The sequence below is a fragment of the Mercenaria mercenaria genome, chromosome 1 (assembly GCF_021730395.1).
Source record: "Mercenaria mercenaria strain notata chromosome 1, MADL_Memer_1, whole genome shotgun sequence".
Classification (NCBI taxonomy): domain Eukaryota; kingdom Metazoa; phylum Mollusca; class Bivalvia; order Venerida; family Veneridae; genus Mercenaria; species Mercenaria mercenaria.
In genome coordinates this window covers 121,041,816-121,057,872 of record NC_069361.1, presented here as the reverse complement: position 1 = coordinate 121,057,872, position 16,057 = coordinate 121,041,816, and the positions used below count along the sequence as shown (strand labels likewise).

The 16,057-nt window shown below is 32.5% G+C and overlaps 1 protein-coding gene across 1 annotated transcript in view; it reads right to left on the bottom strand.

The window, feature by feature from the left end:
• LOC128547974 (toll-like receptor 5) overlaps positions 1-15,691 on the bottom strand; it is a 30,148-nt gene extending 14,457 nt beyond the window's left edge. Inside the window, exon 1 of the mRNA XM_053522090.1 lies at positions 15,457-15,691. The gene's annotated coding sequence lies outside the window, so the exon portion shown is untranslated. The remainder of the gene's footprint in view (positions 1-15,456) is intronic.
• Between the last annotated feature and the right edge of the window lie 366 nt (positions 15,692-16,057).

The following is a 16,057-nucleotide window of genomic DNA, read 5'->3' as shown; positions in this document are numbered from 1 at the left end:
CCATTTGGGAATACATATGTTGGTTCCCCTTCCGTGAACAACAACAAAAAATATCTGATTTAAATTTTACATTAATAAAACCAATAATCGTTGAATGTCTTTTGCAAGATTAATAAAGCAGGCATTTTTACTAAAAGTATTAAAGGTCCACTACTACTAACACCCGAACGAGTATTATATGAAAACCAGGGTTTGTAGCTGAGACTTCCTATTTACTAAAAAATATGACCCACAGTATGGGATCTGACCAAATAGTCATGAATATGTCAAGAATAACCTACAAATGAACAAAATGTCCTTGCCTATTTCAAACCGAAATAATGTTTTCCGACTGCTTACGAACCCGTCGCGCATCTTCGGATTTTTTCGGAAGATTCCTACGAAACGAGACTTTAATTTATAAATAGATGGAAATCATATATTTCCAAACGATAACGAGATTTTTACAAACTTAGCATAGGGAATTCATCATTTTTGTAACTCGCAAAAACTTCATGAAAAGTATTTTTATCATACGAGTAATATACAGCTATACTACAAGTGTTTTCACAACTTCGTCTGCAAACCTTTTCAGTTAATCTCTTTTCAGCTGGTTTTAAGAATATAAATGAATAAATATCTTACACTGTAGAAACAAAATATGATTGAACTTTACCGAAATACACTGATTTGTGTACATATGGCTACATTAATTCAATAAAACTTTAGACATTAAACATATTGTCTTGTAGACTATGAACCAGAAGGGGTTTTGCTCCCCCACCTCCAGGGGGAATTTTGTGGACCATATTTCTTTGAAACCCCAATGTATGGCAAACAATTTGGCATAAAGTTTGCAACTGGCGGGCAGGGGTTTTCTCCGTAACCACGCTTTAAAATACGTTAGCCACAAAACTTATATATTTTTATCAATTGCTAAAGAAAATTGTACCATTATGAAAGAAAATCATTTCAAGTTTTCAAATGTTGTTTAAAAGTGTTTACTAGAAGCTACAATTTTATAAAATTTTGTTGTCTAAAATGTAATGTTGAGGTAAAAATAATATTGGAAAAAGATACGTTACCTTAAAAAGCGAAACATTTTTGGTATAAAGTTTTTACTGCAAATTCAGATGACCAGGTAATCAAAAAATGAAGTTGTCATTAAAAAGTTCAACATTCAGCAAAATAAATGATATATAGATTGCCAACATAAGTTAAGAGAAAGTTGATTTTTATTGATTTTAGCGATTTTGAAAAAGCAACATCATTCTTCCAAAATATGCTATTTTTCAATCATACATAATTCATAACTGTTTTCTCAAAAATGTACATTTTACATTTATATTAACACTCTTTAATTACATATTATACAACCATTTATATATTTATCAACAAGCCTGTAACTTGTAAGACATGTTACACTGAATACTACGTTACATTTTACGTTACCAAACATACAAATTATAGTTAATATCTTCAGTTTCTTTCAGACATATTTGATCACTTGAAAATAACAAAATTACTATTCAATTTTGTATTTAGCAGTGTAGAATTGAAAACTTTAGGTTTAACTTAAAACAGACGTATTAAAGTATCAAATTAAGTTTCAATTTACGTTACCGAACACCTAATATATACTTATTGTTTTCTTTTACTTTAAATGTACTTTATCGTTTATAAATAGCAAATTTACCAAATTGAATTATGTTTTAACATAGCTTTGCAATCTAACTTTAAACACATGTATCTAAAAATACGTTACAATATACGTTACCCAATCTACAAACTATACATTTTCACGCATTCTGTAATGTTAGAACATAAACAAATATTTCTTTTATAAACATATTTTGCATTCAACTTTAAACTCGTACAATTAAGAATCAAACAAAGAAACTAGAACCTAGACTAGCCACTAGACTGATAATAACTCTATTTCTATATTTTACCCTTTTTGACGAATTCAATTTCATAGAGACAAAAGCCAGTCTATTTTAGAAATTTTCACACAGGACTGATGTTGAAATTATCAGTCTAGTAAAATCTGAAATGCTCTCAGAGAGATGATTGGCACCTATGACTATTAGATTACCCATGAATAATTTGGTACATCATGCTAGTGGTCAAGTGTTACGCTGCTGATCATAAATCTGTTTACCTAACTGAGTTTTAATGGAGATAACTGAAGAACCATTCTCATCTAGAATAAACCATTCTGCTACTTTTGAAATCTTGATGGGTCATCTTGCAAATGTATTTATTAACAATAACATGTTTATTTTATTTAAAGGATTATTCTAATCATTAAAATTCTGAAACTGAAGAATGGATTTTAAAAGTTTCTTACAGCATGTCATTGTCAAAAGCACATTTTAAAATATATGTTGAGTTCAAGTTTATTCAAAAGATAAAGAAACTGCTTGGTATATTATGTGGCAAAGAGGAAGATTATGATTGCTACCATATAAAACTTTTCAAAGGTGTTAATAAAACCGAGACTTGTTGTCCCATTGGAAAGGCAGCAGATATAGACAAAATTATGAGAAAGCTGTACCAAAATTAAAAGAAACACAAGTGTCAGCAAAAAATTATTTCTATTCAGTCACTGCATCACCAAACAAAAAAGACGTTTTATTTTCTTAACAAAGATTGATAAATAACAAAACTATTGAAGGTCGATGCATATATGGAAGACTGGTGTACCATTCTTACTGCCAGATATCTAATGCTAATAGCTAAATACAATATTCTTGCTCTCATAATAAATGCGAAAATTTCAAATATCTAATGTCTATAATGCTGAAAGATAATTCTAACTGTCCTTTGATTTATGAAATAAAGATCTGCATCATGTCTTATGAGTCTGATTTGAAGAATGTTCTACCATGTCATGCCAACATCGGACAATGCAGGTTAGTATTCAGCTTTGTATGGAGGGCCTGTGCGCTATGCTAATTGCCGAATGTCAATTTTAATGCTAAATGCCAATAACTTTATGCTAAATTCATATTATTTAATGCTAAATGTTTTTTTTATTCCCCCGAAGGGGGGCATATTAGTTTTCAACTGTCCGTCCGTTCGTTAGTTCGTCACAATGTTAACTTTTTGCATGAAGAAGGCACTTTACTCGCGAACCACTGCACCCAGGACCTTCAACCTTCACATGCTCATAGTACTTATTGAGTACACGACCATTACTGACTTTGGGGTCACCAGGTCAAAGGTCAAGGTCACCAGGTCAAAGCTGCGGGGGGAGGGGGGCATTTGTCACCATTAGTGACAGCTCTTGTTTTTTAAATTATTTGTCATTTAGCAGTTGGAAATTAGCATGGCGCACCGTCCTTCCACAGTATTGTTTTTCCATCGCATTTGACAATTATGACTCAATGTTTAAGCTTTAGCATTTGGTATTAATTTTTTTCCATTTGGCATGTGGCATTTTTCAAATGAAAGGGCGGAGTTATAATGTTAACTTCCTAATGCTATATATTTTATGCGAAATATCAAATGCTTACTTGTATTTAGAGTATTAAACATTTTTGACGTTAAAATGAAGTATTTGGTAAATTGAACAAGCCTTCCATGAATAAAACTATACTATTATCAACTAAATAGCAAATAAAGTGGTCTAATGAAATAAGATAACCAGCGCTTAAAATTTCAAATAATATTACTTTATACTATACATAAGATTTTCAATCATCTCCAGTCCTCTCTACACTGGCGATTAGTTGAATAAATGCATGTACCTTATAAGATATGTAACTAATTGTTAATATTCAACACAAAAACATTTTGAAACCAAATGTCTCTATTTAACATTATATTTTTCACAAATCAATTAATTTTATTTTAAAACATTTGGCTCTGCTAATCTTTACTAAAGAGGATACAAGTATGGGTTTTTCTTGATTTGTAAAGCATTAGATAACTAATTGGATTTGTCTTAATGAGTTCTATGACTATCTGACGTTTCAATCAAATTTCATTTATGCTCAAAACAAAATGTGTGACGGACAGAAGGACGGACAAAGCCGTAACTATACATGTATGCTCGCCCTTTTCGGGAACATAAGAATAACTATGCTCGCAGATCATTGTTATCTATACTGACATTTCAATGATCTCACCAAAACATCGCAAACCCGTAACAAAAAAGGAACATATTTACAAATATGGTAATATTGACATAATCTAGAAATAGGTAATTCAACATTAACAAGGCACTCTCTTGCACCGGGAATCGTAACTACTTACAGAGATACTGTATGTAACAAAAATACAGTTTGCGCATTTAAAATGCTAGTAAATAATTTCTTTTATTGATTTCATGCATTGAACAAACTGATTTAAATAAGGAACAAGTATCTCATCAAAACATATTCTTAAACCTTAAAAATGTCGTTTCGAAGTTGTTTAACAATACCGACATTGGTCTGATGCAGAGGAGAATGTGAGTGTAAGAAAAAAACGAATGGAGACAACAATGTATCAAGCCTTCATTTTAGCTCAAGATCTTCGGAGTTTTTTTTTTAAAAAATGTCCACCACATATTTAGCCCATGCACAACATACGTATTCTATTCGGTTTTTCTCCAATAAATACTTTTTTAGAAAAGTGATCGCCGTAAAGTTTTTCTTCTTGGTAGGGTTTAGTATACAGAAAGTTTTAAGGACAAGATTTAAGCAGACGCAGGGCAATTACAACATTTTTCTATCTGTTGATAAAAATGTTGCTAATTATTAGTCATACCGCTTCATGGAGGACATTCTCCGTCATTTCTACAAATACAGGTAATATAAATGCACTTACGTGCTTGATAATGTATGCTCGGTTGCACTGCATCGCGATGTTTTGGCAAAACAATTTCATTTTTACAAAATTCACTCACAAATAAAAATATATCCTGTTTTTCTGTGAAATGTTTACCACATATGTACTACCTGAAGCACAACATATGATTTTAAGCGGAGCCCATTTGGGAATACATATGTTGGTTCCCCTTCCGTGAACAACAACAAAAAATATCTGATTTAAATTTTACATTAATTTAATAAAACCAATAATCGTTGAATGTCTTTTGCAAGATTAATAAAGCAGGCATTTTTACTAAAAGTATTAAAGGTCCACTACTACTAACACCCGAACGAGTATTATATGAAAACCAGGGTTTGTAGCTGAGACTTCCTATTTACTAAAAAATATGACCCACAGTATGGGATCTGACCAAATAGTCATGAATATGTCAAGAATAACCAACAAATGAACAAAATGTCCTTGCCTATTTCAAACCGAAATAATGTTTTCCGACTGCTTACGAACCCGTCGCGCATCTTCGGATTTTTTCGGAAGATTCCTACGAAACGAGACTTTAATTTATAAATAGATGCAAATCATATATTTCCAAACGATAACGTGATTTTTACAAACTTAGCATAGGGAATTCATCATTTTTGTAACTCGCAAAAACTTCATGAAAAGTATTTTTATAATACGAGTAATATACAGCTATACTACAAGTGTGTTCACAACTTCGTCTGCAAACCTTTTCAGTTAATCTCTTTTCAGCTGGTTTTAAGAATATAAATGAATAAATATCTTACACTGTAGAAACAAAATATGATTGAACTTTACCGAAATACACTGATTTGTGTACATATGGCTACATTAATTCAATAAAACTTTAGACATTAAACATATTGTCTTGTAGACTATGAACCGGAAGGGGTTTTGCTCCCCCACCTCCAGGGGGAATTTTGTGGACCATATTTCTTTGAAACCCCAATGTATGGCAAACAATTTGGCATAAAGTTTGCAACTGGCGGGCAGGGGTTTTCTCCGTAACCACGCTTTAAAATACGTTACCCACAAAACTTATATATTTTTTATCAATTGCTAAAGAAAATTGTACCATTATGAAAGAAAATCATTTCAAGTTTTCAAATGTTGTTTAAAAGTGTTTACTAGAAGCTACAATTTTATAAAATTTTGTTGTCTAAAATGTAATGTTGAGGTAAAAATAATATTGGAAAAAGATACGTTACCTTAAAAAGCGAAACATTTTTGGTATAAAGTTTTTACTGCAAATTCAGATGACCAGGTAATCAAAAAATGAAGTTGTCATTAAAAAGTTCAACATTCAGCAAAATAAATGATATATAGATTGCCAACGTAAGTTAAGAGAAAGTTGATTTTTATTGATTTTAGCGATTTTGAAAAAGCAACATCATTCTTCCAAAATATGCTATTTTTCAATCATACATAATTCATAATTGTTTTCTCAAAAATGTACATTTTACATTTATATTAACACTCTTTAATTACATATTATACAACCATTTATATATTTATCAACAAGCCTGTAACTTGTAAGACATGTTACACTGAATACTACGTTACATTTTACGTTACCAAACATACAAATTATAGTTAATATCTTCAGTTTCTTTCAGACATATTTGATCACTTGAAAATAACAAAATTACTATTCAATTTTGTATTTAGCAGTGTAGAATTGAAAACTTTCGGTTTAACTTAAAACAGACGTAATAAAGTATCAAATTAAGTTTCAATTTACGTTACCGAACACCTAATATATACTTATTGTTTTCTTTTACTTTAAAACGACTTTATCGTTTATAAATAGCAAATTTACCAAATTGAATTATGTTTAACATAGCTTTGCAATCTAACTTTAAACACATGTATCTAAAAATACGTTACAATATACGTTACCCAATCTACAAACTATACATTTTCACGCATTCTGTAATGTTAGAACATAAACAAATATTTCTTTTATAAACATATTTTGCATTCAACTTTAAACTCGTACAATTAAGAATCAAACAAAGAAACTAGAACCTAGACTAGCCACTAGACTGATAATAACTCTATTTCTATATTTTACCCTTTTTTGACGAATTCAATTTCATAGAGACAAAAGCCAGTCTATTTTAGAAATTTTCACACAGGACTGATGTTGAAATTATCAGTCTAGTACAATCTGAAATGCTCTCAGAGAGATGATTGGCACCTATGACTATTAGATTACCCATGAATAATTTGGTACATCATGCTAGTGGTCAAGTGTTACGCTGCTGATCATAAATCTGTTTACCTAACTGAGTTTTAATGGAGATAACTGAAGAACCATTCTCATCTAGAATAAACCATTCTGCTACTTTTGAAATCTTGATGGGTCATCTTGCAAATGTATTTATTAACAATAACATGTTTATTTTATTTAAAGGATTATTCTAATCATTAAAATTCTGAAACTGAAGAATGGATTTTAAAAGTTTCTTACAGCATGTCATTGTCAAAAGCACATTTTAAAATATATGTTGAGTTCAAGTTTATTCAAAAGATAAAGAAACTGCTTGGTATATTATGTGGCAAAGAGGAAGATTATGATTGCTACCATATAAAACTTTTCAAAGGTGTTAATAAAACCGAGACTTGTTGTCCCATTGGAAAGGCAGCAGATATAGACACAATTATGAGAAAGCTGTACCAAAATTAAAAGAAACACAAGTGTCAGCAAAAAATTATTTCTATTCAGTGACCAAGCACCGTACTGCAGTCACTGCAGCACCAAACAAAAAAGACGTTTTATTTTCTTAACAAAGATTGATAGATAACAAAACTATTGAAGGTCGATGCATATATGGAAGACTGGTGCACCATTCTTACTGCCAGATATCTAATGCTAATAGCTAAATACAATATTCTTGCTCTCATAATAAATGCGAAAATTTCAAATATCTAATGTCTATAATGCTGAAAGATAATTCTAACTGTCCTTTGATTTATGAAATAAAGATCTGCATCATGTCTTATGAGTCTGATTTGAAGAATGTTCTACCATGTCATGCCAACATCGGCCAATGCAGGTTAGTATTCAGCTTTGTATGGAGGGCCTGTGCGCTATGCTAATTGCCGAATGTCAATTTTAATGCTAAATGCCAATAACTTTATGCTAAATTCATATTATTTAATGCTAAATGTTTTTTTTATTCCCCCGAAGGGAGGCATATTAGTTTTGAACTGTCCGTCCGTTCGTTAGTTCGTCACAATGTTAACTTTTTGCATGAAGAAGGCACTTTACTCGCGAACCACTGCACCCAGGACCTTCAACCTTCACATGCTGATAGTACTTATTGAGTACACGACCCCTACTGACTTTGGGGTCACCAGGTCAAAGGTCAAGGTCACCAGGTCAAAGCTGCGGGGGGGGGGGCGGGGGTGGGTCGGGGGGCGGGGGTGGGTCGGGGGGCGCATTTGTCACCATTAGTGACAGCTCTTGTTTTTTAAATTATTTGTCATTTAGCAGTTGGAAATTAGCATGGTGCACCGTCCTTCCACAGTATTGTTTTTTCCATCGCATTTGACAATTATGACTCAATGTTTAAGCTTTAGCATTTGGCATTATTTTTTTTCCATTTGGCATGTGGCATTTTTCAAATGAAAGGGCGGAGTTATAATGTTAACTTCCTAATGCTATATATTTTATGCGAAATATCAAATGCTTACTTGTATTTAGAGTATTAAACATTTTTGACGTTAAAATGAAGTATTTGGTAAATTGAACAAGCCTTCCATGAATAAAACTATACTATTATCAACTAAATAGCAAATAAAGTGGTCTAATAAAATAAGATAACCAGCGCTTAAAATTTCAAATAATATTACTTTATACTATACATAAGATTTTCAACCATCTCCAGTCCTCTCTACACTGGCGATTAGTTGAATAAATGCATGTACCTTATCAGATATGTAACTAATTGTTGATATTCAACACAAAAACATTTTGAAACCAAATGTCTCTATTTAACATTAAATTTTTCACAAATCAATTAATTTTATTTTAAAACATTTGGCTCTGCTAATCTTTACGAAAGAGGATACAAGTATGGGTTTTTCTTGATTTGTAAAGCATTAGATAACTAATTGGAGTTAACTGAAGAATATAGTATGCTAAATGCGAAATTTGCACATATAAGAAACTTACAAGAATTATAAGCTTAAATGTATTTCTAACTTTGAGACTTTTCTATCATCTGCAGAAATACCAATTTTGATGTAAAAGATATGTTTTCATGTATTTACATACACATTTTTAAAGCTAAACAAGAAATATCTTTAAAAATGATGGTCGGCGAATTGTAATAAGGAAAGAAGTTTATGAATTTTTCATCTAACATTCATCTTTCATCTAACATTTTTCAAATTGCAAAACTAAACACCGCACTTTAACAATTTAAATGGTTCTCTTTTAATTTTTCGCAAAGGTTTCGTAGGGTTGCAATTTTGTTTCGTTTATCCTTAGACGAATAATTACAGCAGTAGTTTGATGAAGATTCATGAAGCGGTTCATGAGAAGAGGTTATTAAACGTGTTGATATTTTTAGCTAAATTGGTCCCTATCCCCATTTGTAACAAAATAGCAGGAGACCTTACGATATTGTTACACATCGAGTTTGATAAAAATCCATTAAATTTTAGGGGTTAATGCGAAGAAAGGCATATCTACTTTTAGCTATAGCGGTCCTTAATAGGGCCCAAGTTCCTATATAAATAAATTTGGAAGAGGACCTTATAACGATGCTCCAGACCAAGTATGACAAAGATCCACCAAGCTGTTCATGAGACGCTGTATAAAGGCATTTCTAGTTTTAGCTCTAGCAGCCCCTAAAAGGGGTCAAATGTCACAGCTGAACAAAGTTGGCTGCGGGCCTAATAAAGATGCTACAAATCAAGTTTGATTAGAATACATGAGAAAAAATCAATGAAAGGATTTTTTATTTATTATTTTTATTTATTTCTAAAATAGGCCAGCTGATCCCGCTTTAACAAATGCATATTCGCTATTCATGAATCTTTGGACAATGACGTCACACCTATAAAAAAAGTGAAGGTCAAGCAAAACATACATTTGTAATTATTTCAATATTTCTGTTTCATAAGCAAAGTTTGACCGTAGTCATATCACATAGATAAACTGTATGCAGCGTCCCTTCATTACAGTGTAATGATATTCAGTCATTATATAGCATATATATAATGAAATAGATTTCATCTGAGTTCAATATTTGCATACTATACTAAAGAAAATTATTCATATATAATAAATCAGTTAAATAATTTATAACAAATATATCAAAGCAAACAAGTACTCATTTTAATATGCAATCTGAATAAGTCACAAAAACAAGAAATCTTTTCATATACAGACGACAATTGTAACGGGGAAAATCTTTTAAAAAGCACTTCTCTACGTAAACGACTCTTATCACACCCTTATTCATGTGATACGCAGACCGTATTCAGCTCTTTCTTTAATTTGATATATGTTGGTATTTGAACAGGTTTTTATCATATTTATTAAACTTACTTATCATTTTGAGATATATCAATATTCTTGCTAAATATACTGAGCCAAAGTTAGCTTTAAAACTGTGAACAGCGTCGTTTAGGATAAACGCTTTGTCTACATTTCACGCAGCGTAGCACAATCAACAGAGTGAAAGAAATTGACACTCTCGTCCAATCAGGCAGAGTGTTGCATAAATCTTCCATTTTGATAAATTATCTATAATGCTTTATCAAGCAGTTTGATTTGCAGTTTGAAGTCACGTGGCATAGGTAACGAAAACGAATTTAGACGGCGTCGCCGAAAAATCCTTACAGAAAAGCCATAGACCTTCTAGCTAACAGAATACAGGATAACAAGAAATGAAAGCATTCTGTCCGAATATTCGCAGAGCAAGATTGCAGATTTATATGCCTGTACTTGTGTTTCACTGCCCTTCAAATACAACACTTCAATATTCATTAATGCACCAAGAGGTGATACCACTATATTATATGTGCATTCCGTCTATTAACGTTCAAGGTTTAAACACAAATATCGCAAAAGCTGACTTTTTCCGCTACCAGTTCAGGGAAAACACATCTGTTCTACTCCTTTATTGTTCAATTACAGTTTAATTCCTTATGTCCATTTTATGACAAGCCATAGGAATTTTTTCAAATCAACTGCAAGTACCAATACAGAGAAATGAAAATTCATTTCTGATTAAATTTCAACTCAGCTGACCCCTGCAGTTGTAAATCCCAGCTACCAGATGGTCTAAATGAACTGCATAAACATATGGCAGTAAACCACTGATCTCTATCAGTTAGGCTGTGGTCAGTTCTTGACATTGATTGATAACAAACCTAAAAAGAGGTTTGTGAATTTTCGGATTGTACTAGACTATGATATTGGACATAGGATATAGACTGGCTCAGTTCACTACATTCAATCATAAAAATGTAAAAAGATATATCATAGTCTAGGAGCTAGTCTAACTAGAACCTATCAAAGCAGTATGCACACAGACTTCTTTTAAACATTTAATATAACTGTTACTGTTATGAATGTGAGTAGATTCAATTCATTCATCAATAAACACATCATCTAATGCGTTTTCAAGCTCAACTGTATCCTCCTCGTCTGACTCATCTGTTTCATCATTCCACTGCGTACAGAGAATGCCTGCTAGTTCACCGGGTACAATGTCACCATCAGTCCACATGTACTCAATTCCTTCGGTACCAGGTTTCCATCCACGAAAACCAACTCATAGTAAAAGGGAAGGGGACGCCAAAAATGGGAGGGGGGGGGGGGGACAAAAATGCAAGGGAAAAGGAGTGGGCGACAGAGGGTACAAGGTGAAGGTGGGAAAAAAACGCTTACAACAAACAAGACAACATATGCAACAGAAAATACAAGACAGACAGAAAACCAACTGAAAATAGGGGCACGGTCAGTAACTTAAGTAAAGTAAACTGGGGGTTTAAACGCGTTTGCCAACCTCAAACTTACCCTATTTTCAACAACTGAGACAAGACAGTACTAATAAAATGCTAACAACCAACAATACTACATACGCAACAGAAAGTACAAGACGGTCAGTTAATAAATGCCAGCATCACACAAGACTATAGACGGAACGGGGAGAAAACAAGTTGGAAAAAAAAGGTTCACCGCATTGGAACGGTCAGTAACCTTTATAAAAGAAACTAGGGGTTTAAACGCGTTTTGGCATGCCAGCCTTGCACTTAACCTTTTTTCAACAAGTTAGACAACACAATGTAAATAACATCCCCGCTGAGAAAGGCTCTAACATTAGCGGAAAAATACCAAATCAAAACATAAAATTGAGGTAATCTAAGGTAAAATTACACCAATGTACTAAACAACTTGTCTGAAGTCAGAGCACCAAGCTAAGAACCTAACTTTTAAAGGCATGACTAAGTAAGCTGCAAGACAGAATTCAACTCCATCCGTCCGTTGTATGTAGGATTTAGGAGAAAAGCATCAAGGAGTCCCACACTTAATTAGTCATCGCACCAGTAAATAAAGCTTAGCGATTAACTATAGAGAGGTCAATCACTAAACATGCACTGTGCTTCACGATTTTCGCATCGTATCCTCAACGTATCAAAACAAAAGAAAAATGCAAAAATGGTCAGCTATATAAGCTTTTCAAAGGTTAGGACTAATAGTTTCTATAGGATCTCAAAACTTTATTGAACAATAAAGGAGTCTTCGAACAATGAAGTTTCCATAGTCCAATGTGTCCATTGCTATCATTTTAGAATATGTCAGCCATTAATTATTAGCCCAGTCTATGGAAAGCAATTTGCGAGAAGGAAACTTTTCATGATGGATATCACGACTGGGTGAAATATTTGCCTTTGTCTGGCATTCTGACTTAACTTTTGAGAATTCTGGAATAATTCTATCAACGGCTGTCGACAGTATTTTATTACATTTATAACAGTTCTATGAGAGAACTGAATTCTTGCTATCACAAATGTCTTCTCTCTGAAACCATCTTGTCAATGGCAAAGAACGTATGTCGACCATTTACATTTTTTTTTAAATATAGACACCCTAAGTAGAGAACGGTTACTGTATATTATTATTAGCTATCTGATTCTGATGGGCTATAAGTAATCTACTTAAATATATAACCCGTGTAAGAAGTCTTTAAGTTCTGTAAGTTTTAATATTGAATGTATAATACACCGACTGCAACTTGTAAATGCTTTTAGCTATTATCTTTGATCACTCTTAGCTGCAGTAGAATTGTGAATATGTAAGTACATGTAAGGGTCGAGTACAAAAGATTCTGTGACGAGTTGAGAACGCAACTGCCCATGGCATCTTTAAATTGTCACTTTCGCTTTCCGCGGAAGGACCCAGAATTGACCAACGCAGGAAACATGCAATGAAATAGATATGCAATTCTCAAGATCAGCAGTAACTTACTAATTCTGCCAGTACCAGGGCTGAGTATCATTAACCCTAAAGAATAGTGATATGTTTTGTATTCGTTTCACCGACAGTAACTCAATTTCCGAAGATTTTGTGGTTATTTGTATTTGTCAAGTTATTTAGCAGCAGATTTTTACAATATCGATATTGTCTGCATAGGCATGGCATGTGTTAGTTGCCGAATTTATACTCGAAATATTTGAAATATTAAGACTGTAAGACTTTTGGGTTGCAGTTTGTAATTTTTCACTCACAGAGCATTTGTCTCTTTAACAAGTAATATATATTTGCGATTGCCTTTCTTGACAGAAAACAACATAACTTCTATTTAGTACCAGAGGCGTATGGTAATTTTCCGTCACGTTTATGAACAATAATCGTTTCGTATCCGATTTTAGCGCGACATTTTGTGTACTTACTTGCCGCGGCTCTCACAATCTCTTTACCAGTCTGTGATCATCATATTAAATGCGTTGTCGAATAGTAGAGACTATTGTATAAGCGTTAGGGCACATTTAGTCACTGTACGTTTAACAAATCATACGTAGTTTCCATATCGTGCAAGTTTTGCTTCTGGGGCTACGTATTGGTGTGATTAGACATTTTGATACATCTCCACAGGTATAAAACAATAACAACAATAATATAAGAAGATATTTAGAACAGATTTTACACATTTTCGCTAAAATGTTAGAAGCAAAATTATTGATGTGTTTCATTCAGAAGCTAAAACATTTTTGAAACTATTTTATATCTTCCACAAATATCAAGTCAAGTTTCAATAGATGTTATGTATATTTTACGGAACAATGATATTTGGCTTAATAAGGGTTCCGCGACACATTAATTTGAATGGGTCAATAGCGCCGATATATGAGTGTCACAACAACAGTAACGAATGTAGAAAGTTACTGCTAAATGTGAAGGTGAAATTAGATAAAGTGATACTTGTTATTCTTGCTTATTACACAATTGTGTCCAGAAAGAACAGGGCTCGAAACCAAAGAAATCATTCATTGATAAATAGTTCACAGGTAAAATTATATTAAAATATATTAATATACAGTTTTTAAGGGTTGTGAGTTTAAGTCCCAGCGGGGTAATGGTGTTTTTGGTTTTAAGTTTTTAATCTTAATATAATATTAATAGATTAAAAACGAAATAATTACGAATATGTGTACGATATAAACTACAAAAAAAAGGTCACTTTTGAAATCAAAAACAAACAACTCCGATCAATCATTTTGAATATGATGACAGATTTCGCAGAATTCCGGCTTAGAATGAACTTCAGATATAACGGAACAGATTAGTTTATATGTCGCCATTTATCTTTTTTCCGATCACACGAGGCCCAGAATATGGCTCTAAACAAATACACTTTATATAAAGTATATGAATTTAACTTTCAAATGAAACGAAAAAAGTCGCAAAAACAATCATACATTCTAATGTAATAAGCATAATACCCGGTACTTGAAAAGAAGCTATTGTGTTGAGCGGATGTTGTATGACTCGTATTTCGCCCTTTATTTAAAGAAAATTAAACTTTAGTCAGCTTTCCTATGGATTTTGAGACATTTTCTCTATAACATTTTGGGTAGTGTAAAAAGTAAAAAGAAGGGTTACCGAAACTATGAAACCAGTAAACGTTTTATATACTGCACAAGTACGAAATTTAAAACATGTTGATGGAGTACGCTTTCTACTTGAAAGCTTAAAGTTCTACACGTGTCGTGTAGTCAGATGATCTTTAAACTGACATTTTGTAGGAAGTTAAATATTTTATATATCCCTACATGAAAGTTTTATTTACGTCAAATGTAAATAAAATCAAACTTAACACAACCGCTTTCAATTTACACACTATGATTCTTGCATTTGAACAGATCGCCTTGTCTGCATTTAGGGTCTTTGTGACAAACTGGTTGAAAACTTTAAAAATCGGTAGGTTCAAGTCACATTATTCTACGTGAAAGTGCTATTTAGATGACTTCCGATCATTCATGTGATCGCTCCAAGCCAATGGCAACTAAGTGTCTCACTTCAACGATTGAGAAAAGTACTAATACCCCTCAAAATGATATTAGTTTCAAAGAAATTACCAACATTGAGGATTAAACCAATAGAGGAATACTCACTTAAAATGAACTATTTAATACCACTTCAATAGGTCCATGTAGTTATTTTGTCCGTAGTATTTGGTTCAATGTTCACAATACCTAATTACATGTCCTTGATATACAATTTATTAAAATTCTAGCCTAGCAATTCACTTTAAATTTATTATATTCCGACATAAAATATGTTTATTTTCAGTTTTCCTGTACAAGATGAAGTCATCACAATTTATAAATATTTCACCATCATCGTCACTTTCATGTTTGTGCGCAATTTGATTAAACGCATCAATTCTTATCTAGAACACTATCAAATGACGCATTTTGGTATAAATTTTTGCAAAAAGTTATTCATTATAATACTTGCAATTTTCTTCCCATCTTTATTCGGAATGTTTTTTTATGTTTTCAATTTCAATTACAATATTTTCAAGCGGTCAACGCAGTTTCTTGCATAATCTGTCCAAGGAGGCGTGGGGTTATATTCGATTCACTGTCCCGCCCGTCCCTATTCCGCATTTGTTTTATTTTAATATCTTTTCAAGCCCAAGGGCTTTTACAAGTAGAATTCAAGTTCACGTACCAAGTTCCATTACTCTGACTTTCGTTTTGACAAACTGTC